This window comes from Fukomys damarensis, unplaced genomic scaffold, assembly GCF_012274545.1.
Source record: "Fukomys damarensis isolate Sample0158 unplaced genomic scaffold, DMR_v1.0_HiC HiC_scaffold_17, whole genome shotgun sequence".
Taxonomy (NCBI): Eukaryota; Metazoa; Chordata; class Mammalia; order Rodentia; family Bathyergidae; genus Fukomys; species Fukomys damarensis.
This window is the reverse complement of record NW_022900929.1, coordinates 34,620,693-34,643,235: the sequence shown is the minus strand read 5'-3', so window position 1 is coordinate 34,643,235 and position 22,543 is coordinate 34,620,693. Positions and strand designations below refer to the sequence as shown.

The window sequence follows — 22,543 nt, the reverse complement described above, 5'->3', positions numbered from 1 at the left end:
ACTCAGGACCTTGTGCTTGTGAGGCAGGCAGCGACACCACTGAGCTAAATCCCTGGCCCCAGGTATATATTTTTAAAAAATCTGTATTTGCTCAGAAGTTAGCATATCATCTGTATAATTCAACATTTGTACAGTAGGTGGGCAGGATAACAAGCCAAGGTCCAAGGCCACCATCCCAAGGCAAATGGTGAGGAGATGCATAGCTAGATCCATTGCTGTCCCTTTGAAGTTAATGCAGCCTGGTCATGGGACTCAGCAGCTACTAGAGTACTAAAGAAAAGCAAGATCCAAAACAGCATGAGAGGATCCCATAGCTGTGTCAGTTGTTTAGTCAAGAGAGCAGTGTTGAGCATAGTGGCATACATGAGGGACACCACCTTATTTAACTCCCTATAATCCAGTTATCCTCTGTGAGCCATCTAGCTTTCACTGACCACACTGAACTGTTGAAAGGACTGTGCACTAGACATATGACTTTTTTCTTTTGTTTTGCTATGTAGTCCAGGCTGGCCTTGAACTTACAGTGATTCTCCTGCCGTATCCTCGTGAGTGCTGGGATAACAAGTATGCACTACTATGTATGGCAGGGCTCTCACTATATAATCCAAGCTGTTCTCAAACTTGTGATTCTCCTGCCTCACTCAGCCTCCTGAGTGCTGGGATTACGGGTGTATACCAGTATGATGCCCATTGTAGGGTGAACAATTTCTACCCTTTTAAATTTCTTAATAGTGGCTGTGATTTTTGTATATCTTCCTGGCAGTTTATAATGCTTGGTATTAATTACCCTACATAGGATAGCCAGCTTCACTGGTTTCCATTTTGTTTGGCCTTGTGTCACTGTCTTTACAGTTGGTACCCTTAGGTGGAATTCTCTGTCTTGGTGTGTAGGGTGTGCTCCATACAGTACCTATCCATATGTTTTCACCTTAAGTGGGTGATATAAACAGGAGCTGGGGGATAGTTGTCCCTAGTACTAGCTTAGTCTTTTCACCTGTGCTGTTCTCTCTCCATATCTATGTACAGCTACCCATTGCCCTTGATGTTTGTGGAGTTGCCATGAATTAGGATGCCTTCTGCTGTGGTGTGCACCAGGGCCCCTGGGTTTTGTACATTACTAGGAGACCAGTATATTTGTAGCTCTACATGGAGCCTCCCTCCCCCATCAGGGAAGCAGCTGAGGAGGTTCCCACCCCATGAGACTTTCCTCAATAGGGTGTGCTGAAGGCATGACATATTTTTTCTCTTTTTCTTTTTTAGTGAGCAGTTGTTCCAATTCTAGAGCCCTCCTTTAACTTGCCAGAAGTGACTTGGGCTTTTTATTAATCTGTTCTAGTGGCACTCCAGCATGGCACAGATCCTGCTACATTTGGTTCCTGGTCCCCTTAGTGTGCCTCCCCCACACTTTTTTAGTGGTACTGGGAATCGATCTCAGGACCTTGTGCTTACCTGGCAGGTATGGTGCCACTGAGCTAAATTCCCAGCCCATCCACACTTTTTTTTTTTTACACTTTTTGTATTTGGTTTGCATGGCAGTCTAAGCCAGTTAATCTGCCTGAGCTTTTCCTATTTTATGGAAGTCCTGATCTAATAGTGGCGGAAGGCTACTAGGGCTCTATTATCACTTCTTGGGTCCCTGTTGGATCAGCTTTTGTTTTAGGTTCCTAGCAAACAAGATTTTATCTGATAGGTGAATTAGTTATGGGGGGGTGCTTAACAATGCTTCTGCTCCTCAGAATTTTATTTCCATCAGATGTCCCTTTTGAGCTGTTCTGTAAGGGAGTGGTTGCCCTCAAATTGCTGGAGATTGTGCAGCCTCTGTCTCGGGGAGGGATGGGTTGTTACATTGCTCAGTTTTTCTGTCTCTGTTGTGCTTAAGTTGTTCCCTGCCTTCATAACCTAAAGCCTCTTAAGTCAAGCCTTCAGAAGCTCTTTTACTGCTTGCTTGAAAGTTTTCCTAATTTCAGTAAAGAGGCAGAGCATTCCCTGGTGACCATAGTTTTCTTTTTCTTTTCTTTTCTTTTTTGGTACCCGGCATCGAACTCTGGCCCTTGTGCTTGTGAAGCAGGCGCTGGAACCACTGAGCTAAATTCCCAGTCCTGAATAGGACTATTATTAATGTCTGCACTTGTGTGCCAAATCATGGACTTTCCTTCCCTTTGTATTAACAGTTGGACTTGGAGGATGTTCCCCACAATCTTTACCTGCTTATTTTTTTCCTCAATATCTGTGACTCTTCCCATGGATTCCAGGTCTTGGGCTCTAGGTGATTTGCTAGCACAATGTAGACCTACCTGTGCTGTCTTTTCTTTTTGCTCTCTAGTAGTAAGAAATAAAGGGCTAGGATTTCTATCTTGTCCTCTCATCTAATTTTTTTGCTAAATCAGTGACTAACGTGGGATGCTACTTATGTGTGAATTGAGGCTTTCAGTGGGCAATTTCCCTCTGGGTAGACAGCTCAAGCCTCAGGAGTATACCTTAGTACCCACAACAGGGGCCTTGTTACAATGGCTACAGCTCTCTGCAATCCTGGCCCATAAAAACTACCTTTAAGGATTGCAGAATGCTGTCCAGTCTAATAGGCATTTTAGGGGCATCCTCTTACTCATGTGATGGACTACACTGTCTAGGAGGCACACCACCCCATACAACATGAAGGAAGATGGCCTCCCTGGGATTCCCCCTCAGACACTCTTCCTTGACTCTCCTCTGGATTTGTTGTGTCTTTTGGGTGCCAGATGTTGCATAAAATTTCCTAGATAAATGTAAAATAAACCTTCGCCTATGAACTGCAAGAGACCTGACAGACCAAACGACAACTCCTATATGAGTCCAACTTAGTGAGCAAATTAGTTTATTAGGGCTGCTTACAAGCAGCAGAAAACTTGTGTGCTGCAGCATGACCAACTACCACTTCCTCCTGTGCTAGGCTGTTGGTTTTATTGGGAACTGATTAAAACAGCAAAAGCAGGATCAAAAGTAAGATGGGTCCTTAGGAGAAGCTGTGAGCACTTCACTCCCGGCCCATCTGTGTCAGGAACTCAGCTGGTCTCAGTAAGCACTGTGCAGTGCGGTGGTGGGCAGCCTCGTGCTGCAGTCTGGTAACCCAGCCTTGGTACCAGGCAGTGTATGTGAGAACTTTTTGCACTGCGAGATGGAGTAACTTTGGCTGGGGTTGGAGGAAAATTCTCATTACATTGGCAACTTGGGTAGTTTAAAATGAAGATGAGAATAAGAGGAACTGTGGGAAGAAGTCCACGTAAAACCAAGATGAGTGAATTTTCATTGTGACTGCAAGAACTGTACATTTTCAGATGTGTCTTCTGCTAATTTGCTTCTCATAACTTTTGTAAATCCAAACTTTATTAGCTCTTAAATATTTGGTGCTTCCAGCTGATTTATGTTTAATTCTTTTCTATTTCATATGTATCTTTATGACACACTGTCAGTCAACTCTTCATTACAATGAACCTGAGATAAATCAATTTATAAGGAAGAAAGATGGGGCTGAAGATTTAACTTAGTAGTACCATGCTTGCTTAGTATGTAAGGCCTGGGCTCATTCCTCAGTACTATATGATAAAGCAGAAAAAAGTAAGTTAACCAGGATCACAGTTTCAGACCAGTTGCTCAGCCCCATTACTTTTGGGCTTGTTTTGAGGCAGCATGTCATGACAGGCAGATGTGGTGGAGGCAGCTGCTCACTTTGTAACAACCAAGAAGCAAAGAGAGAGAGCAAGAGACCAGTGTCCCAACAGTCTCCTCAGTTGTAGGCTGTCAGTGTCCTAAGGCTCCCACAAGTCCCTGCTTTTAAAAGGTTTCCAGCAACTTCCATTAATGAACTGGGGACCCAGCTTTTAACACATGGATCTGTGGGGGACATTTCAAATCCAAATTACTTTGCACAAGTATAGTTTTTATTATATGTAGGGAGTCTTTGTATCAGTGTTTAATAAAAATTACATGTTTATTTAATAATAATAAACACCATGGTGCTTAGCACTCTAGATCCATTTTAGCATTTCTGTTACTTGGCCTTGCTAATCCTAAATCCTGAATTTCTGTTTATTTCTGAGTGCCAACCATGGAGCAAATCATGTAATTGATTGATTGTTCTGCTTTTGGTATGGACTGGTCATATGGCCATTGACATTTGTAATTCATTAATTTATGGGGTATTGACTTTTTTGCTCATTCTCCAGATGGAGAAATACATGATGTGTTTAATTTTATTCCCTTATTCATTTATTCAGATACATATATTTAAGTGCCTGCTGTTTTCTGGCCATTGTATTCATGAAAATTTTAAAGGAGACAAAACAGTGTCAAATATAGTAGATATATAAAATCATGGTTTAATCTCAGTATTCTGGGAGGCTGAGGCAGAAAATCCCAAATTGGAGTCCTGCTGGATAGCTTAGCAATTTAGTAAGATCTTATCTCAAAAATAAGAATTTGGAAAAACAAGAACCAAGACATACCATGTAAAGGTACAAGATCCCAATGATAAATGTAACTATTGTTTGCTTTACATGTACCAGTAAACTTTTTTTTTTTTTTTTTTTTTTTTGGGAGGTACCAGGGATTGAACTCAGGACCTTGCATTTGTGAGGCAGGCAGCAGCACCACTGAGCTAAATCCCCGGCTGTGTACCAATAAACTTAATGGGGAAAAAAAAAATTGGGTTGTAGCTCATTGCCAAGGTCTTGGGTTTAATCCCTAGTTTTTTTCCCCCCAGTAGTGGAGGGGAGGAGAGGGTTGGGAGAAAGATGAAAGGGAGGTGGAGAAAGCCAAGAGAACAACTTGCTAAGAGGATAAAGAAGCAGGAAGGATTTTTTTTTTTTTGGTTAGCTTGAGGCATGAAAAGCTTTAATAGAGGAGAAATGCAGATTCAAGATATATGTTTAGTACAGTAAAAGTATTGAAGGGGCTAGGAGGGTATTGGTCCTGATGTGGGTCAGGAATACAGATGCATGAACTTGATTTTGAACAGAAGGAAGGACACATCATTTTCTAGTACTCAAAAGTGGATAAACTACCTATATAGGGGCTAGGGATTTAGCTCAGTGGTGTCGTGCCTGCCTTGCAATTGCAAGGTTCTGAGTTTCATCCCCACTGTTGGGAAAAAAAGAAAAAGAAAACATCTCTGTCTTATTCTTGTTCAAAATAAACGCAAATAAACTACCTATATAACATAGTTTTACTTTCCTATGAAGTGAGCTTGTTGCTTATTGTTGTTTTTATGTATGTATGTACTTAGCAATACTGGGATTTTAACCTTTTCACTGAGCTACATTCCCAGCCCTTTACATAAAAAAAATTTCAGGACAGGGTATTGCCAGGTTGCCCAGGTTGAGGTCAAATTTGTGATCCTTCGGCTTTGTCTTCCTAGAGTGCTGGGATTACAGGCTTGTGCCACCATGCCTGGCTCTAGCTTGTTCTTCTTACCTGATATTATGCTTACCTGTCTGTTGTGATCTGGTTAAATATTTTACTCCTACAGAAGCAGCCCTATCTCCAAATTCTATATAATATTATTATTATTTTTTTTTTTGGTACCAGGGATTGAACTTGGGTCCTTTCGCTCACGAGGCAGGTGGCAGAACCATTGAGCTAAATCCTTGGCCCCTTATTTTTTTTTACAAACTTTATAGGTGTTGCTTATAATATTAACTCCTTCTTTCTCTCACATTAATTTTATTTCTCCAAGACCACTACTGAAAAGCCCTCTTTCTTTATAACCTCTAGATCCGCTAGGCTCAGTGCATACCTGCAGTGTTGTGGGGGTCCAGCCCCCACTAGTCGAACAGTACCTGAAGGAGAGAGTGAGGATTGAAAAGGAAAGACACTCTAGGCAGAGTGGAGACAAAAGACTGTCTGCTTTAATTGAGGCAAACCTGGTTCTTTATATATACATTATCAGCACATTATCTTGTGTAGATACACAAGAAACATCTGCAGAAAGACACCACAAGAGAATGTTTAGACACCATAATATTTTACGATTCCTAAGGTCAAAAGGTATTCACATGCACTTTGGGCTGGAATGTTCTCTTTATTTGATCACAGTGGCTTCATTAAGTTGATAGATTAGCTCCTTGTTAACCACTTCTAGTTTTCTGCATACTATTTTTAGGTGAGAGTTTCAGTTTCCCCACACAGTGTTCCCTCCAAAAGACCATTTCTTTCTTTTCTTTTCTTTTTTTTTTTTGAGGCAGGGTCTCACTATGTAGTTGAGACTGACCTGGAACTCACTATGTAGCCCAGGCTGGTCTCAAACTCATAGTGATCCTCCTTCCTCAAACTCCTAAGTGCTGGGATTATGTATTCTCTCTTTCAGTACAACTTTTCTTGTCTTTTAATGGTTATTTCCTGCCCTCCAGTGGTTCAGTCAGATCACAATTATAGTAAAGGTAAGCTGTATAAAATTCTGTTGCTGTTTAAGGTAATATTAAAATCCCATTTGGTTTATTTTTCAGACAAAAACAAGTTTTTCTATCCTTTTTTTCCTTGTGTCTAATATGTCTGGAGCTCCGCCTAAGCTAAGTGTAGCCTGACTTCTTTTCCTTTCCCATGTTGTGGCACATGTAGGTTTGTAGTGATTGGGTGGTGCTTCACTCTGATCTTGTATTCATTACACTATTCTGTAGGTGTACAAAGTTCCAGGATCTTGCCTTTTTCAGGGTATCTCCCATCCCCACTGCCTCAACAGAATAGTTTGTTCATCTTGTGTGATCTGGGTTAGGTGCAGCATTCCCCCCTCAGGACCTTGTGCTTGCCAGGCAGGCTCAGTGCCACTGAGCTACATTCCCAGCCCTATATGGTCTAGATTAGGGTGTCTCCTGGTTGACATCCTCTTCTCTGATATTGTTGATGATGAAAAGCTGAAATGCCTTCTTTGCAAGGTGATTTATACTCCATCCCAGGCCTGTGGATGTTATTTTTTCTTCAGAAGACTAAATGTTAGTTATCTAAGGAAAGCTACTTACTAGATGATTTGTTAGTAATTCTAAATACCTGTGAGCAAGGGGTGTTTTCAGTGGTGTATAAAAAATAATGACTGTAGCAAATTTTTCATCTAATGTATATTAGATTATTATTCATTATAAGATATATCATGTCTAGTATTTGATCTTAAATTATTTTTAAAAAGAATTTACAGTGGGGCTGGAGATTTAGCTCAGCGGTTCTGCCACCTGCCTTGCAAGCTCAAGGACCTGAGTTCAATCCCCGGTACCACCCCCCAAAAAAGGAATTTACAGTGATAGTAGGAGGTACACTTGCAAGATAAAATTTTGTTTACCTTATGCTTATTTGGGGGGAAATTTTATTGTTCTGTGGTATCCAGAAATCTGAGAACTCTGTGGACCATTTCTGTACAGCAGTAGAACTTTTCATGTAAAATAAACATGGCTTCTTTCATTTATTTGTCCACATCCACAGATAATTTTTCAATGTATTTTCTGCCATAGGCTTTTTGGAGTCTAGCCTTGCAATTTAGTTGCTGTATCACATCTTTTTTTTTTTCCTCCAGTAGCTGTAGTTTTTGTTCATATACTTTCTCATGTGTGTTTAAATATCTGTGTAGCCCTTCGTACACTTAGGTGAACATTTCCTATTCTTCCTTTTATGCTTTCCTAGGTAAGATGGTTCTTCTAAGGGATTAGCATTACATTTTATTTTTATTTATTTCTTTTTTGGTACTAGGGATTGAACTCGGATCCTTGTGCTTTCAAGGCCGGCCACCGAACCGCTGAGCTAAATCCCCAGCCCCTAGCATTATATTTTAAACTGATTGTTATTTTATTTTTTTGAGACAGGGTCTTGCTATGTAGTTCAGCCTTGCATTGAACTCGCTATGTAGTCCAGACTGGCTTCATACTCACAGCAATCCTCCTGCCTCAGCTTTCCATTTGCTGGGATTACAGGCATGTACCACCATACCCGGCCTTAAATTGATTTTTTTTTTTTTTTTTTTTTTTTTTTTTTTTATGGGGTTTGGGCTGGTGCCGTCTTGAGGGCTCCAGAAGGAACAGCTATGATCTTTAATGAGATCCCAGTATGTGCCAAGCATTTTCACACACTTGTTTCAGTTGATTTCCACCAGGAGTGGATGCGGTTGGACCCATTTTACAGCTGCAGAAACCGAGGCTGGGGCGGACTCACAGCAATCCTCCTGCCTCAGCCTCCCGAGTGCTAGGATTATAGGCGTGCACCACCATGCCTGGCTCTAAATTGATTGTTTATATAAATCTTAAACCTATTATTTTTTATTTTGTATTCCTTTTTGGATTTTGTGAAATTAATTTTTATTGATTTCTGACTTTTTTCCTTTAGATTTTATTAAACACATTTTGTTACTAAAGTATCTTTTCATCTTTAAGATTTTACTAATTTTTTCGTATAGATGAATGTATACAGATGGCAGTTTGCATTACTATGTGTTGCTTATAATATCAGATGGTAAAGAATAGAATTATAACAATTCTTCCCACTTAAAGTAAGAATCTGTTGATTTTCCAGGTGATAAAAGGCAGTTAGTGAGTAGTTAGATATCCCTATAAAAGTCTCTCTTTAGGGCCAGGGATTTAGCTTAGTGGGATAGGGCCTGTATCCCAAGCACAAGGTCCTGAATTCAATCCCTGGTAAACCCCCTCCCCCCAAAAAGTCTCTCTTCAAATATCTGACCTGTCAGTAATATTTATTACCTAAGGGGAAATAATGTGTTCTAAGAGAAACTGGATACTTTTTTTTTTTCTTTTTCCAGGGATCGAACTCAGGACCTTGTGCTTGCCAGGTAGGCACTGGCACCACTGAGCTAAATCCCCTGCCCCAGGTTTTTTTCTAATTACAACTGTACCCCTTTGGAAACTGTTGTCCAAAGCAGGAATACTTGTGATACTGGCTTGTATAATTTGAGTATGTACTATAGTATGACCTTTTTTAGGACCCCACAGTTTTGGACATTAAATCAAAATTTTTTTGGTGCTGGGGATCAAACTCAGGACCTTGGGCTTGTGAGGCAAGTGGCAGAAAGACTGAGCTAAATCTCTGGCCCTAAATCAAAATTTGGTATTTGTCATGGCCCAAAAAAGCAGAACCTATGGTTTCATATTTATTTATTTAACTTTGTGTCTGCTCTGCTCCAGGCATTGTGAATAAAGTAAAGCTAACAGCCTAGTGTGGAAGACATATATTAATATTAAAAATACAATTAAAAAAATACAGTTGTTGGGCTGGGGATTTAGCTCAGTGGTGCCACCGCCTGCCTTTCAAGCACAAGGTCCTGAGTTTGCAGTCGGTTCAAAAAACAGTTGTGGTAAATACTGTTAAGAAATAGAATACAACAAGAGCACAGCACAGGGTGATCTAACCTGGGAAAAGTTTCTTGAAAGGTGACTATGAATTCAGCTGAAGGCATTTGGAAATATCTTGGGCAAAGCATGAAAAACCCAGTAGTGTGGGCTTGAGATATGGAGCAACAGGAGGTAATGGTGTTTCTTAATGAACATTCATTCCATTCCATTGCATTTCTTCATTTCTGTCTTCCTTTCTTCCCTTTTTTCTCTCCCTCACACTTTTAAATTTATTTATTATTATTTTTTGAGACAGGGTCTCACTATTTCATTCAGGCTGGATTTGAACTTACTATGTAGCCCAGTCTGGCCTTGAACTTGTGGCGGCGATCCTCCTGCCTTAGCCTTCTGAGTGCTGGGATCATAGGCATGCATCACCACATTTGGCTTTCTCTTAATTAACATTCATTTTCGCACTCTTTCTCTCACTGAGGACTGAACACAGGGGCTTTGTACTGAGCTACTTCAGGTCATTTTTAAAATTTTAAGATGGGTCTTGCTAACTTGTGTTTGTTGTTGAGTTCCAATTTGTGATTCTCCTGCCTCTGCTTCCCATAGTGCTGGGATTACAAGCCCGCACCACAGGGTAACAGACATTTTCTAAAACATATTTTTAATAACATTATTATGTTGGTTAAGAAAAATTTAAAGGTCTTCATTGGGTAAATTATTAACTTCTTGAGGTAGGACTCTTACCATTTTGTTTTGTTTTGTTTTTTGAGACAGGGTCTCACTGTGTAGTTGAGACTGACCTGGAACTCACTATGTAGCCCAGTCTGGTCTCTAACTCACAGCGATTTTCCTGCCTCAACCTCCTAAGTGCTGGAATTACAGGCGTGCACCACCCATACCTGGCTGCCCTTTTTAATTCTGTAATCTAAATTATACATATTGCAGCCAAACTTTGCTCTCTATTCTTAATTTTGGTTTCTACAATAAATGGTAGACAAGGATGTTGTGTATAAGCTAGCATGATTCCTTCTCTTCTTAACTTCTGGTTAGGACCTATGTTCTTCAGGTTGGATGCTGATGGGGTTTTTGTAAAACCGCCGCTACCACCACCACCATCACCACCACCACCATCACTCATAGACCTTTTATTTGTTTGTTTTTTTGGTACCAGGGAACTAACTTGGGTCCTTGTGCTTGCAAGGCAGGCGGTGGAACCACTGAGCTAAATCCCCTGCCCTATAAACCTCTTGTATTACCCAGTCTGCACTGTGTGTTGCTCTTACTTTGTGAATATTCTTTATTATATTAAGATATTATAAACAAGACCATAACCCAGGTGTTTTAGGGAGTGATGGTTTTATCTGAAGAGTGAAGTGTTTCTTTTAGTCAATGCGAGAGAGCTATATCTTTGTATAAACCCAAACTGAAAAGGTAGACTCTAAATAGATTGAATAAAGTATATGGTTTATGTTAGTGGCTTGTTACTAAAGTTGTGCCAACTCTTTAGGGTTCTACTATAGATGTCTGAGCAGTGCCTAAAGAGTTAGTATTTCTTGTGCCTTCAGGGTCTAAGATGCACTCAAATATTTGTTGAATAAGAAAAACATGCATGTAAATGGGACAGTGTCTATGTATTTATAGAGCAGTGTAGGATCAAAACTGTAGCTCAGCAGAATTGTGCCTGCAAGGAAAATGCAAGGTCCTGAGTTTAATCCCTGGTACCAAAACAAACAAACAACTACATTCTAGGTCAGATCGTTTATTTTGCATACATTCTCTTTGGTGGTATTTTCCTCCTCCCTAATATTTAGTAAAGTCTTTAAAAGTTTAATCAAGGAAAATCAAGAGGAACGGTGTTTTTGTTTTTGGTGATAGTCAAGAGGGGAGAATTCCAATGCAAGGTGAAATTTAGCATCTTTAGTTATGAGCTTGGTATTTTTAAACATTGGGGTACATAAATATGCCTCTTCTGTTTTTGTTTTTTGTTTTGGTGTCAGTGTCACTGGAGATTGAACCCAAGGCCTTTGCATTGAGCTATATCTCTAGCCTTTTTAAATTTTGATTTAGGGCCCAGGCTGGCTTCAAACTTTTTGTTTTTTATGAGACAGGATCTCACTTTATAGTTGAAACTGACCTAGAACTCACTATGTAGTCCAGGCTGGTCTCAAACTCACAGCATCCTCCTGCCTCAGCCTCCCAGGTGTGCTGGGATTACAGGCGTGTGCCACCACGCCTGACTCAAGAATGCCTTTTGAAGGAAGAAAGTTCTTATATATCCAAAGAATATAGGGCTAGGAATACTATAGTGGAGTGGTAGAGCACTTGCCTCTCATGTATTATGTATGAGGCCGTGGGTTCAATCCCCAGTACTGCAAAAACAATACAAAACAAAAAACAGTACAAGTAAGGAGGTTAGTTTGAGAAACACTGGGTTAAAAGTAGAATGTAACTGGGCTGGGGATTTGGCTCAGTTCCAACACCTCGAAAGCCCAAGGGCCTGTGAGTTAGCTTCCTGGTATTAAAAAAAAAACAAAACAAAACCAAAAAACCAAAAAATGTAGAATATAACAATGTAACAACATAAGGGACTACTTAAAAAAAACAAAAATGGCAAAGCAAGGGGCTGGACATTTAGCTCAGTGGTGCCAGCGCCTGCGTAGCAAGCAAGCGTAAGGTCCTGGGTTCAATTCCTGGTTCTGCCAAAATAAAAATGGCAAAGCAAAACTAAATCACTGAAATGGGTGTGGCGGTATTAACATTATCAGATAAGTAAGAGTTCCCTAGGGTTTACAGAGTCTTCATAATACATCTGGCTTTATAGGTTAGGAAGACTTCACTTTGAAAAACTTCAAGTAGTGTACCTCTTCCACTGGATCTAGTGCTGTCTTGAAACTGTATGTATGAGTGTGTAAGGGAGCTTTGAAGTGTCTAGAATTCATTATGTTTGCCTATCAGAAGAGAATTTCCACTCCCTTTATTCCATCCAAATTGTCCTTACACATTTCCCAGTTAGAAATGTCATTTGGGTTGTATATCTTGGGATGTTTACCAGTCCATTTACATGTTGGGAGCAGATATTTTAATGTTAAATCAACACAAATTTTATTTCTCCCTCAGAACATGGAGATTTTGTAAGAAGGAACCTTAGACCTTTGAGAAAACTTTATTGGATGAGGTGGGAAATTGTAACAGAGCAGTTTGTAGAAAAGAGGTTGTTTGAGACAGAGAAGAGGAAATTGTTAAACTACTTTTCAACTTTATCTAGGATCTTGAATTCTCTTGCTTCAGGTGCCTCAATCGGGGCTCTCAAAAGATTTCAGAAGTCTGTAAAGTTTTTCTGATCCAGGTTATTCCAGTGTAATGCCTGTTGTCACATAAGCAAAACGAAGAGAAAGAGAATCCTTTCTAAAAGGAAAGCTGGTCAGGTCAGACCTGTTGGATAAACCTCATTCTCCTTCACCAATGGTTTATATTGTCACTTACTACAGACTAAGTTTACAGTACAGTATTCTTTAAGTCTTCTAAGAGAGTGAAAGCAAGCTTTGGAATATGGACCAATTTCAGTTCTACTGGAGGTCCCCCTCCCCCTTGCCTTCTCACTTTAAACAACTCTTCCTTTTGTTTGTTTTTTTGGTACCAGGGATAGAACTCGGGTCCTTGCGCTTGCCAGGGCAGGCGCCAGAACCACTGAGCTAAATCCCCGGGCCAAACAACTCTTTCTTTTTACTGGCATTGAAGGAAAGGCTGGAAGGGGAAGAGGAGAAGGAAAACTATTTTTTGATGCTTGGTTGGGAGAAATAATGGCCTTTGGTTAGTTCGGCAACTGCCTGACATATATAGTCAGGAATAAATTTTTTGCACCCCATAGTTTAAATGTCTTGAAGAAACAAAAACTGAATAGAGGATCAAAGCACTAAAGTTGTAGTCTACTCTTGTATACATTTCTTGCTTCCTTGTTTTGTTTAGCAAGAGACAGCGATCATCTTTTTAACAGGAGATTTAGTAACTTTTCTTCTCCCAACTCCTCAGTGAAGCTGTCGGTTTTCTCCCCATTGTCCTAGTGTGCTTTGGTAGTGGATGTTGCAAACTCGACTACTCTTCTCTCCAAGCATCCGAGTCGAGGTGTCGATGCGCGGGTATTTCCCAAGCCCGCAGCACTTTGTGGGGGCAGTTCTGGGATTCAGTTGAAGGCCACGCGAAGCCCTGGGGTCTGCTGAGCCGGGTGGGTGGGGCTGGGTGCTGCCGGGGCGGGGCTGATGAGCCAGACGGAAAAGGTGGAAGGCGCTGTTGAGATAGGCCCGGCGGGCGGGGGGGTCAGTTTTCACGAAGGCTTCGACTATGAGACTGAGGATATTGGGTACCTCCCTCCTGCCTGGACTTTCTTGTTTCTAGAAGCTTCAGTAGGCTTTTCTGGGTTGCTAGGACGCGGCAAGGCAGCGGCTTCAACTCCGGGGGCGGATCCCAAGGGTCTCGTCGCTGCTCTCGGGCCGTTTGGCCTCCTGGCGTTGGGGGAGGGGCAAGGGAGGTGCTGCTGGCGCCTCCCTTTGCGCCTGCGCGGCAGGCTCCTAGCGGGTCGGAGCGCGTGCGCGGTGACGTGGACGTCCGGTGCGCGCGCAGGCTCTTCAGCTGGAGCGGACACACGGTGTGCGAACCGAACAGGATAGCCCGCCCCCAGCGGGATGTGAAGGACTCCGGGTGAGGCCGGCCACGCCCCGCACGGTAACTCGGGTCTGGGTGGAGTCCGTCGCTTTAGTACTGACCCAATTGGAGTTTTTGGAGAGTTTGAAGCTCTTGTGTATTTGAACGTCTGAGCACGGTTGGCGGAGAGATCTTCGCACGCCCGGGCCAGGCCGGGCCTTGCGCTGGGCAGCCTTTGGCGCGCGCCTACGATCCCTTGAGCGAGGCCGCGTAGGTAACCTCGCGCGCGTCCCGCGTCTCACTTCCGCGTCGCCGAGCTGCTTACTGACTGCGAACATCGACGCCAGAGACAGCGGCCACGAGGCGGGCGGGGTGAGAAGCGCTCATGGCGCGGCCCTGCCCTCGCGTGCGTGGGCCTCTGCGCCTCGTGGTACGATGAGCGTGACGATTTCCAGCCCTGCGCCAGGTCTAGGTCGAAACCTGTGTTTCGAGCTTTGCGTTTTAGAGCTCAGGTGTAGGGATTTCAAAACTCCGAGGGAAACGGCACAGACGTCGATTTTCTAGGGTGCTAGGCGCAGCGTTTTAACACCTGTGTGAATATGTTTTTTTTAGCTTGTAATTTTCGATCAAATTGTTTGAAGCACGACTGCCAGTTTGATAAGGCGAGGAAGTGCCTTGTACAGGAGTAAGAACTTTGTAAACAAAGGACCTGTGATTATTGTGCAGAAATGAGGGCAGGGAAGCAGGTGGAAGAGCAGGTGGTATTTTTTCCCCTTTTCCTTTAGGGGCAGTCATTGGCTCGTTTTCTGCTCGTGTGGCTTCCCATTTCTGTGAACTGTGGAGTAGATCTTTGCTTTCTGAAAGGTGAGACTGGGACCTTAGTAAGTTTCTCTGTACCATCAGTAACCAAAGTTGAGGAATCTGGCGTGAAGAGAGTATGGAGAAGTGAAGATTATTTCAGAGTGGCGAGAGAGGGAAGTACTGTAGTTAGTGGTTTCTTATTGTGAACATTTTTGCCTTTCTTTTCAAACCCTGAGAGTGAATGCCTGCTTCCTCTGGCAAGAGTGGAAATAGGGAGCTGTGAAAGATGTCTGGAAGGACGGGTTACTGATGGCAGAACCCCGGGAGAAACTCGAGTACACTCTTTGAGGGAAGGCACTCTTCCCCAAGGTCCGCATCGCTGAAAGAGACACATGGATCCTGAGAAGTCGTGAGCCCACGCGTGTACTGCCTGTGTTGTAGCGCTTGCTAGGCTTCTGAAGCGCGAGACCCTGTTAAAACTCTGCTTGCTCTGCTCCTTATTTTTGGGCTCGACGCCGCTGCTGGGCTGTAGGGAAGAAAGTTCACGGGGGTGTCGTGATGCCTGAGAAGGGGCCTTAGCTGAGTGGCTAGACGTGTAGTCTCCACGGTAACAGAATGCGGTTAGGTCGGGGTGAGGTCGCAGGGTTCTGGACGGCACGTGATCTGTCGGAACTGTTTTTCCACCCGGAAGAGCTTTCCTTGCGGCATCTTTTCACGTGGTGCTTGGCCAGCTGGCCTCTGCAGTTGAAAAGTGACAGTTGGTAGTCGACTGCAACTGCTGCTTCTGGCCCTTTCACTTCCAAAGGGTAGCGTCTCAGTGCTAATGTTTCTTTCAAACGGAGGATTATGTTGCCGGTGGGTAGTTTTGTGAGTGGAGTGGCTTGGGGCCACTTCATAGAAGCAAAAACTAAAGACTTCTGGAAGTGTGCCCTGGGTCCTGAGACAAACTTTTTAAACAAATCTGGCTGCTGTTTATATCTAGAAATTAGTTTTTCACATTCTACTTAGCAATTTTCTAGACTGAAATTCTAGTTTGGGGTTCATTTTTAGGGATATAAAATACTCTTACAGCCCCCATTAACTTAATTGTATTTGGGTCCCTACAACCTAAAATGAGCTACTTTGAAACAATTTATCCTATAAGGTTGGGACAATAAAATGGTCTGGGGAGTTAACTTGCAAGTGCCATTTTTAAGTAAAATTATACTGCTGACAGGTAAGAGTGATTAAGAATATAGTAGGCTATTTTATTGTTTTTGCCATACTCCTGTCAGGTTTTGATTATATTTTCTCATTTTGTTTTTTAAAAATTTAAAATTTATGGAACCAGTGTGTATTGATAAACGCCGCATTTCAAGTGAACTTATTCTCTTAAAATTTGAGTTTCAAAAACATGATTTAACATTTTGATTCCTGGTAGTAAAGGATTATGTTAAGAAAGAATCTTAGTGCCTCCCATACAATAATGCATTTACCATATGAAATGTTGTAGCTTAACCTGGGAAACATTAATCTGTTGACCTTCACTTGAATATTTGTGTTTTAAAAGTAATGGCATTGGTGTAGAATTTTGATTTGGTGTAGCTAAAATTTTTTTGGTTTGGAACAATATGGAAATCATTGAGTTAGGCACTACCTAATGAATTCGACACTCTTCCTTGTAGATCCAGGAGTATAAAAAAACTGAGTACCAGATAAATTGTTTGGGCTATAAAGGGTGGAAAATCAGGAGGTAATCTATATACCTGACAAGTTCTAACTTGTGTAGAGTACCAACAAAGGAGTACTGGGACAAAATTTTGATGCCAAAGGAATCAAGTACCAAATTCAACTAGTTTCAGAGAGATTGAATATGACTCTAGTGTATCATGTGGATTGTATGAATCTCGTCACTTCAGAAGTCAAAAGATTTCCCAAATTGATCACTGTGAAAAACAATTTAGAATAAGAACTCCGAAAGTCTAACAAGTTGTAGAACTTGCCACATGAAAACCATTTTTGTGGAAGATTGTGTGTATGTATATCTGATATAACAAACATTCTGCAGTATTGCTGAATTTTTTCCTTTACAACTAAACTTATTTACTTCGTTTTTTTTTGGGGGGGGGACAGGGTCTCACTGTGTAGTTGAGACTGACGTGAAACTCACTGTGTAGCCCAGGCTGGTCTTGAACTCCCAGATCCTCCTGTCTCAGCCTCCCTAGTGCTGGGATTACAGGCGCGCGTCACCATGCCCGGCTACTTCATTCTTTATAATAGGAATTTTATCTAGATAAAATGCTTGATGTCAAAAAGCTGAATTTGATTTTTTTTAATGTTAAGGGATATCCTCCCACACTGATCTTTATTAAAATTTTTAAAGCCAAATTATTTTTAGAATCTTGCCTGAAGGAGACACATTTTTCTTGAGTAGCCTTTTGCTTCCTAAAGTACATCTGATATTTGCAGTTGGCTTACAGTTACCGTAGATTGGTGTCTTTGTGAAACAGCTGAATATCTTGAATTGACTACTCTTTGATTAGAAAATCCAATATAGTAAACCCAAAGGATAGGCATAGAATGGTAAATGGAATCTGTATGCAGGTTGGTGTGGAATTAAAAATTCAATTCCTGGGCCGGGGATTTAGTTCAGTGGTTCTGCCACCTTCCTTGCACACAAGGACCAGAGTTTGATCCCCGGTACCCCCATTCAATTCCTTGCTCTTAACCGTAGCCATTACAGTTCAATATACAATTTTTGGTCATAAATTATTTCTTTCATTTTATGCATTTTTGATCAACTGATTGACTAAGTTGATTGATTTAGTGGTTTTGTTTTGAGACAGGGTCTTGCTGTATAGTTCAGGCTGAACTTGAACTCCTAGGGATCCTCCTGCCTCAACCCCTGGAGTGCTGGGATTACAGGCCAGTACTACCCCCAGCATGATTTAGTATTTTTTAAAAGACCTTACACAAATTCTAAAACTGAAATTTCTAAATTTTCCTGTCTTCCATGTATATTACTACATTTTAAATTATATTACATGTTTGTGACAAAGTTGAAATACAGCAGTCTGACTTTTCTGCATTTAATTCTTTTGTTTAGACCAAAGGAAAAATTAGATGTGTATGTATGTATATTACTGCAAAATTTAGTTCAAGTGCAGTGTGTAACTTTCAGTCAGTTGAATCTTTGACACTTCATAGACTAACATTTAAAAGATAATTTTAATAAATTTATTTTAATATTTTAACAAAATTTTAATAAAACTTATTAAAGATAAGTTTTATTGGTACGTTTAAAGCAAACAATAGTTACATTTATCATTGGAATCTTGTACCTTTACATGATATGCCTTGGTTCTTTTTTTTCCCCCCATACCCGTCTACTCCCTTCACCCCCTTCACCCTTCCCTGTTTACAGAGACTTTTGTTATTTTATCCATTTTTCACATTTTTCCTCTTCCCCTCTCCTTTTCGCTTCCCCATTAGCTATTTTCTTCCTATTTCACATTATCAGTTATACTGTTTGAACCTTATTTACACTTTGTTTTTCACACTGGAAAAACTATTTGGTATTTACTCAAGTGTTTCCTATTAATTTCACTTGAGTATGGCCTTAATGTGCATCTGTTTAGCTATAAATGTGACTAGTTTTGAATTCTTTATGGCTCAGTAGTACTCCATTTTATAGAAAAACCACATCATCTTATTGTCTCCAGGTGATGGGCATTTGGGTTGTTTCCAAGTTTTAACTATTAAGAACTGTGCCGCTATAAACATGGGTATGGTATATCACTGTGGTATGATTCTTTTAGTTCTTAAAAGATAATTTTTAAAGCATAGGTTAAAAGTTTTTGTCCTGACTTTACCTTCAGTGATATAAAAACCAAGCTTTTAGTATTATAAAAGATGATTTAAAAAATCCTGATCCTCTTTGTATATTTTACAGATTTGGCATAGTTAGAACTTGCTTTCTCACTTCTTTGCTCTTAGTAATAGTTAAATATACATAATACTCTTTTGCATACTGGCCCACAAAATAGTTGATTTGTAGCAAAATTTTGTACTTTATGGATAAATAAATGTAAAATTAGGAGTTTTCTCATAGATATGTATATTGTTCCAATATTATATTCTTCTATAGTGGTGTATAGGTTTTTGGTGAATTTTTCTAAGCTTTATTATTTTACAGAGTCACCTTGTAGCTTTTTTTTTTTTTTTTTTTTTTTTATAAAAATTTTTATTCATTTTGTCAGTATTAAAGCCTTACTTTTTACAGCTTTTATTAGTGTGTTTTGCATGTTATTTGTTTTTTGTTTTGTTTTGTTTTTTGAGACAGTCTCACTTTATAGTTCAGGCTGTTCTTGAACCTCCTAGGGATCCTCCTGCCTCAGCCTTCCAAGTGCTGGGATACAGGAGTGAGCCACCATGCCTGGTGATTAATCTGTTTAATTTTGTTTTGCCAACCTCTGATAAGTATTGTCTAAAAATATTAGTTTTAGAAGATCAGTGTGTAAACGCCTGAGACAGTTTTTGAAAAGAATCACCCTAAATCTAACCTACCTCTTTAAAATAAACTCCAGGGGCTGAAGATATAGCTAAGTAGTAGATTGCTTGCCTAGAACACTCAAGGCCCTAGGTTTCATCATTGAAACAAAATCCTGCTTCAAATCACAGGAGATTCCCTCCTTCCTGGATATTGGTGCTTTACTGGTAGGAAGTAAATAAAAAGATCAATAAGTGGCTGAAATTGGCTTATTAAAATTAGTAACCCATCTACGGATGAGTAGTGATATAGCATCTTCTTTGTATAAAAACTAATTTGGAGGGCCTGGTGTGGTGGCTTATACTTCTAATCCCAGCATTTGGGAAGCTGAGGCAGGAGGATCATCCACAAGTTTGAGGTCAGCCTGGTCTGCATAGTGAGTTCAAGGCCAACCAGACTTACATAGCAAGACCCTGTCTCTCCTGTCCCCCCAACAAAACAACTGATTGGAGGCAAACCAATTAAGGGTGATATGTTTATAATATCAGGTCAGTTGAGTTGAGTTTAATAATCAGATTTCTTTACAACTTTTTGAGATATAATTTACATAACATAAAAATTCATCATTTAAAAGTACTGTAGGGAGCAGCAGGGGATTTAGCTCAGTGGTTCTACCTCATGTCTCAAAAGCGCAAGGTCCTGAGTTTGATCCCTGGTACCAAAAAAAAAAAAGTATAGTATGTACCAGCAGGTGTGGTGGTATATAACATGTATAGCTCCACCTAACTCCAGAGGCTGAAGCAGGAAGATCACAAGCTTTGGGCTAATCTGACCAATTTAGCCAGACACTGTTTCAAAATAAAATTTAAAAAAGACTGTGAGTTATAGCCCAGAGCTCTTTGAGTTCAGTCTTCAATATTGCAAAAAAGCAAAAAGCAAGTAAACAAAAAAACAGACATCAGAAAGAACACTCTAGTCCCACCCAGGTTTCTCTCCTCTCTCCTGTCAACCACTAATCTTTCTGTCTTTATGAAGATTTGCCTATCTTGTACATTTCATATAAATAGAATTATATAGTATATATGGCCCTTTTTCTTTTTCTTTTCTTTTTTTTTTTTTGAGCCAGAGTCTCACTGTGTAGACCAGGGTGGCTTTAAACTCACTCTGTAGCCCAGGCTGACCTTTAACTCACAGTGACCCACCTGCCTCAGCTGAGTGCTGAGATTACAGGTGTGTGCTACCATACTGGGCTTTATTTTTAACTTTATTTTTTTTTAAATAGGTTTTATGTTTGCAAGGCATAAGCTGTGTCCCACCCTTTTTAAAAACTTAATTTAAGATGGGCACATTCCTGTAATCCCATCACTCTAGGAAGCTGGGCAGGAGAATCACAAATTCAAGTCCCACCTGGACACTAAGTGAGATTGTGTCTCAAATAAAAAAGGCTGAGGTATAGCTCAGTGTCAAGGCCTTAGGTTCACGCTCCAGTACCTTTAATTAAAAAAAAAAAAAAAAAAAAAAAAAAGAACTGATTTTTAACTCAAGTTTTTAAATAGGTTGTATGTTTACAAGGCATAAACTTTATATAAAGTGTCAGAGAGTTTTACCACCTGTTTGACTTGGACATGACCAATATTACTAGCTTCTTTTCTGTCTTTACAACATTAGTCTGTTTCAGTCAAACAGCATGTATTCTTTTTGTTCTTTGGCATGCAAAAAATTTTTCTAAGAAGCCTAAGCTAATCCACAATTCTTCTGAGCATTTTACCCTTAAAATATTTTATGGGTAATTTTTATATGCACCTATAAAGTTAATACATTGTTTTATATCTGTATAACCACTTTATGGTTATATCACCATTTGTTCAATCAGTTTGTAGTCATAGCCCCCCCATCTTTTGCTTTTATAAATGTGAATCAGGGAACAATCCTGTATGTATAATTTATCATAGCTATTTGTATATTTAAGGTAAAGTCTTGGAAGAACTACTTTGTCATGGGATATATGTGTTTATAGTTTTGATATTTTTAAGTTGACCTCTACTAGAGATAATCTGTCAGTTTAGACTCCCAGAAACTGGTTAGATGATAATGCTGGTTGAGCTATGCTCTTTCTAACAACCAGGCTTTGATTTTTGCCAGTCTGGTAAGTAAAAAATACTATTTTAGAATGGTTAATTTACATTTCTTTTTTCCTACCTTGGTTTTGAGGATTAAACCAAGGGCCTGGCCCAGGGTAAGCAAACTCTACCAACTGAAATATACATCCCCAGTGCAATTTACATTTCTCTTATTTTGAAACTGTGTATATTCTTAGCCACTTGTTCTTCCTGTTCTTGACCCATTTTTCTTAGTTATTTGGACTTGTTTATCTGTAGGACATCTCCTCCACCCTGAACCCATATTTGCCAAGCAAGCCTTTCACTACTAAACTGCATCCCCAGCTCTGAAAATTTTTGCTTTACAAGAATGAGTTGCTTATGAAAGTTAGGCATACCCTTTGCTGGGTAGTTACTTTTTAATTTTGCTTAGATGGTTTTCTCAGATTTAAAAAATTTATATAATGTTGATTTTTTTTTTTCTTTCTGATATTGGGGCTCAGACTCAGGACCTTACGCTTGCTAGGCAGGTGTGGTGCCACTGCATCCCTATCCCTATATATTTTTTTTTTTTTGTACTGGGGATCGAACTTGGGACCTTGCGCTTGCAAGGCAGGTGGCGGCATCACTGAGCTAAATTCCCGGCCCTATAATGTTGAATTTATCAAAAATATTTTTGTAGCCAGGTGTGGTGGCTCATACCTGTAAGTCCTAGAAATCTGAGGGGCTGAGGCAGGAGAATTGCAAATTCAAGCCCAGCCTGGTCAATTGAACAATTTAGTTAGACTGTGTCTCAAAATTAGAAATACAAAAGAGCTGGAGATGTAAAGACTGGAGTCAATCCTCAGTACAACCTCCCCTCCAAGTCTTTTTGTTTTTATTGACCTTTTTTTTTTTTCTTTTGGTACCAGGGATTGAACTCAGGACCTTATGCTTGTGAGGCAGGCAGCGGAACCACTGAGCCAAATCCCTGACCCTGCTTTTATTCACCTTTGGTTTTGTGATTTACCAAAAAATTTGTTGAGGGCCGAGGATTTAGCGCCATTCAAGTGTAAATTCTGAGTTCAATCACTGGTACTAAAAGAAAAAAAAAAGTTGTTGAGACTTCTTTAAAAGTTAAATATTAAAGCCGGGCGTGGTGGCACACACCTGTAATCCCAGCACTCTGGAGGCTGAGGCAGGAGGATTGCTGTGAGTTCAAGACCAGCCTGGGCTACATAGTGAGATTT

The 22,543-nt window shown here is 40.3% G+C and overlaps 1 protein-coding gene across 17 annotated transcripts in view; it reads left to right on the top strand.

The window, feature by feature from the left end:
- The window catches only part of Mga (MAX dimerization protein MGA), a 139,794-nt gene that overhangs the window by 27,678 nt on the left and 89,573 nt on the right, over positions 1-22,543 (top strand). For 5 of the 17 annotated variants that reach the window (XM_010624744.3, XM_010624735.3, XM_033765001.1 and 2 more), the window contains exon 1: positions 13,789-14,027. The exons of 2 other annotated variants lie outside the window; for them this stretch is intronic. The gene's annotated coding sequence lies outside the window, so the exon portion shown is untranslated. Of the gene's footprint in view, positions 1-13,786; positions 14,028-14,093; positions 14,217-14,298; positions 14,319-14,356; positions 14,377-15,512; positions 15,603-22,543 lie in introns of those variants that run through there. 10 more of the 17 variants (XM_010624749.3, XM_010624746.3, XM_033765000.1 and 7 more) reach the window with 8 other exon arrangements.